Below are 4,497 nucleotides of genomic sequence, written 5' to 3'. Positions count from 1 at the left end.
GGGTACAAGGTCTACCCCGGCTCCTGGATACCAGGTCTACCCCGGCCGCCGGGTACAAGGTCTACCCCGGCTCCGGGATACCAGGTCTACCCCGGCCGCCGGGTACAAGGTATACCACGTCTCCTGGATACCAGGTCTACCCCGGCCGCCGGGTACAAGGTCTACCCCGGCTCCTGGATACCAGGTCTACCCCGGCCGCCGGGTACAAGGTCTACCCCGTCTCCGGGATACCAGGTCTACCCCGGCCGCCGGGTACAAGGTCTACCCCGTCTCCGGGATACCAGGTCTACCCCGGCCGCCGGGTACAAGGTCTACCCCGGTTCCTGGATACCAGGTCTACCCCGGCCGCCGGGTACAAGGTCTACCCCGGCTCCGGGATACCAGGTCTACCCCGGCCGCCGGGTACAAGGTCTACCCCGGCTCCTGGATACCAGGTCTACCCCGGCCGCCGGGTACAAGGTCTACCCCGTCTCCTGGATACCAGGTCTACCCCGGCCGCCGGGTACAAGGTCTACCCCGTCTCCGGGATACCAGGTCTACCCCGGCCGCCGGGTACAAGGTCTACCCCGGCCGCCGGGTACAAGGTCTACCCCGGCTCCGGGATACCAGGTCTACCCCGGCCGCCGGGTACAAGGTCTACCCCGTCTCCTGGATACCAGGTCTACCCCGGCCGCCGGGTACAAGGTCTACCCCGTCTCCGGGGTACCAGGTCTACCCCGGCCGCCGGGTACAAGGTCTACCCCGTCTCCGGGATACCAGGTCTACCCCGGCCGCCGGGTACAAGGTCTACCCCGGCTCCGGGATACCAGGTCTACCCCGGCCGCCGGGTACAAGGTCTACCCCGTCTCCGGGATACCAGGTCTACCCCGGCCGCCGGGTACAAGGTCTACCCCGGCTCCGGGATACCAGGTCTACCCCGGCCGCCGGGTACAAGGTCTACCCCGTCTCCGGGATACCAGGGCTACCCCGGCCGCCGGGTACAAGGTCTACCCCGGCTCCGGGATACCAGGTCTACCCCGGCCGCCGGGTACAAGGTCTACCCCGTCTCCTGGATACCAGGTCTACCCCGGCCGCCGGGTACAAGGTCTACCCCGTCTCCTGGATACCAGGTCTACCCCGGCCGCCGGGTACAAGGTCTACCCCGGCTCCTGGATACCAGGTCTACCCCGGCCGCCGGGTACAAGGTCTACCCCGTCTCCGGGATACCAGGTCTACCCCGGCCGCCGGGTACAAGGTCTACCCCGTCTCCTGGATACCAGGTCTACCCCGGCCGCCGGGTACAAGGTCTACCCCGTCTCCTGGATACCAGGTCTACCCCGGCCGCCGGGTACAAGGTCTACCCCGCCTCCTGGATACCAGGTCTACCCCGGCCGCCGGGTACAAGGTCTACCCCGGCTCCTGGATACCAGGTCTACTCCGGCCGCCGGGTACAAGGTCTACCCCGTCTACGGGATACCAGGTCTACCCCGGCCGCCGGGTACAAGGTCTACCCCGGCTCCGGGATACCAGGTCTACCCCGGCCGCCGGGTACAAGGTCTACCCCGTCTCCGGGATACCAGGTCTACCCCGGCCGCCGGGTACAAGGTCTACCCCGTCTCCTGGATACCAGGTCTACCCCGGCCGCCGGGTACAAGGTCTACCCCGTCTCCGGGATACCAGGTCTACCCCGGCCGCCGGGTACAAGGTCTACCCCGTCTCCGGGATACCAGGTCTACCCCGGCCGCCGGGTACAAGGTGTACCCCGTCTCCGGGATACCAGGTCTACCCCGGCCGCCGGGTACAAGGTCTACCCCGGCTCCTGGATACCAGGTCTACCCCGGCCGCCGGGTACAAGGTCTACCCCGGCTCCTGGATACCAGGTCTACCCCGGCCGCCGGGTACAAGGTCTACCCCGGCTCCTGGATACCAGGTCTGCCCCGGCCGCCGGGTACAAGGTCTACCCCGGCTCCTGGATACCAGGTCTACCCCGGCCGCCGGGTACAAGGTCTACCCCGGCTCCGGGATACCAGGTCTACCCCGGCCGCCGGGTACAAGGTATACCACGTCTCCTGGATACCAGGTCTACCCCGGCCGCCGGGTACAAGGTCTACCCCGGCTCCTGGATACCAGGTCTACCCCGGCCGCCGGGTACAAGGTCTACCCCGTCTCCGGGATACCAGGTCTACCCCGGCCGCCGGGTACAAGGTCTACCCCGTCTCCGGGATACCAGGTCTACCCCGGCCGCCGGGTACAAGGTCTACCCCGGTTCCTGGATACCAGGTCTACCCCGGCCGCCGGGTACAAGGTCTACCCCGGCTCCGGGATACCAGGTCTACCCCGGCCGCCGGGTACAAGGTCTACCCCGGCTCCTGGATACCAGGTCTACCCCGGCCGCCGGGTACAAGGTCTACCCCGTCTCCTGGATACCAGGTCTACCCCGGCCGCCGGGTACAAGGTCTACCCCGGCTCCTGGATACCAGGTCTACCCCGGCCGCCGGGTACAAGGTCTACCCCGGCTCCGGGATACCAGGTCTACCCCGGCCGCCGGGTACAAGGTATACCACGTCTCCTGGATACCAGGTCTACCCCGGCCGCCGGGTACAAGGTCTACCCCGGCTCCTGGATACCAGGTCTACCCCGGCCGCCGGGTACAAGGTCTACCCCGTCTCCGGGATACCAGGTCTACCCCGGCCGCCGGGTACAAGGTCTACCCCGGCTCCGGGATACCAGGTCTACCCCGGCCGCCGGGTACAAGGTCTACCCCGGCTCCGGGATACCAGGTGTAGCCCGGGGGGCCGGACAACGGGTCTACCCCGGCGCCCGGAGGAAAAGTCTATTCCGGGGCCATGGCAAGAGGTATTTCCCCATACCCGGGTAGTAGAGCGTTTCTCAATGGCCGGCTTTACCTTTTTTTGCCTGGTGGGGGTGGGGGGGGCGGGCGCGAGCGGGGGGGCTCGGTGTGGGTTTTTGTGGGGGGTGGGGGAATGTGCGTTGCGGGACTTTTGGTTCGAGTTTTCTGGGTTTGTTTTAGGAGTTACGGGGTTATCCCTTTGTTTTTTGTGGCTTGGTTCCCCTTGGTCTGGTTTGGGGTTCGGGTTTCATTTCCCGCGCTTCCCCTTTCCTCCCTTCTCGAAGAGAACGACTCTTCTGTTCCCTCGGCGCAAGAAACTGATCCGGAAAAGGAATTTTCTTGGCGAACTTTATTTCTTTCCCTCTGGTACCCAGAGCGATCCCAGACGAAGCTGACAGGCAGCCTGCGTCAGCCTGCCGTCGAAGCAGCGTCAGCAGCCCCCTCCGCCCGGGGTGCCGCGCAGCCCTACCCGGCCGAACGGAATTTCAGTGGGGCCAGCGCGCAAGGGAAGCGAGGGAGGGAGGGAGGGACGGGGGGGCGGGGGGGGGAAGGGAGGGAGAGAGAGACAGAGAGAGAGGGGCACGGTGACACACACGCCGGCTCCACACACTCGCAATCCGACGCCGCCCCCTCAGAGCCCGCCCATCGACGGTTGGGGGCGCCCCGCCTGAAGACTTTCCCCGCCTCCGCCCATCGACGGTTGGGGGCGCCCCGCCCTGCCCCATCAGACTCCCCGGCGCCGCTCGCAGACTACTTTCCCCACCCCCGTCGCCGTCCCCCGCCCGCTCTCTCCTCGGCCGGTTCGCACACCCGCAGCGGCGGGAGGGCCAGGAGCGGGCCGACACCGAGGAAGGCGGGTCCTTCGGCCAGCAGGGCCGGGGCCCGCGGCAGAGGCGGCCCCTTTGCCGAGAAGCCTTCTCTTCGGCTCTCGCCCAGCCTTCTGCTTTGACGGCCTTCTTTCCTTGACGCTCCAGCCCGGCCTGGCCCCGTCCGAGCCCGGGGCAGGACGGCAGCGGGGTGGGGGGGAGGGGGGTCGAGCGGCTGAAGGCAGTGAGGGATCCGGAGACGGAGGCAGGAGCCGGGCCGCTGTCGCTTTGGGCACGGAGGAGGCGGGAGCGCTGCCGGCTCCCAACGGCCGGCTCCTTCCCTCTCTAGACCGGCGCCGGGCGGCCGGAGGGTGGGTCGTGCGCGGGACAGCAGGTCCGCCCGGGACACCAGGGCGACAGGTCTGCCGCAGCAGCCGGGCGGCCGGAGGCCGGGCCCGGAGTAGGACGACAGGTCTACCCCGGCTCCCGGAAGACCAGGTCTACCCCGAGGCTTCCGTGCACCAGGTCTACCCCGGCTCCCGGAACACCAGGTCTACCCCGGCTCCAGGGGAACAGGCCTACCCCGGCGCCCGGAATTCCAGGTCTACCCCGGCTCCCGGAAGACCAGGTCTACCCCGGCTCCAGGAGAACAGGCCTACCCCGGCGCCCGGAATTCCAGGTCTACCCCGGCTCCCGGAAGACCAGGTCTACCCCGGCGCCCGGAAGACCAGGTCTACCCCGAGGCTTCCGTGCACCAGGTCTACCCCGGCGCCCGGAAGACCAGGTCTACCCCGAGGCTTCCGTGCACCAGGTCTACCCCGGCGCCCGGAACACCAGGTCTACCCCGGCTCCAGGGGAACA

This window comes from Lonchura striata, chromosome 37, assembly GCF_046129695.1.
Source record: "Lonchura striata isolate bLonStr1 chromosome 37, bLonStr1.mat, whole genome shotgun sequence".
Taxonomy (NCBI): Eukaryota; Metazoa; Chordata; class Aves; order Passeriformes; family Estrildidae; genus Lonchura; species Lonchura striata.
Note: the sequence above shows the minus strand (reverse complement) of the source record.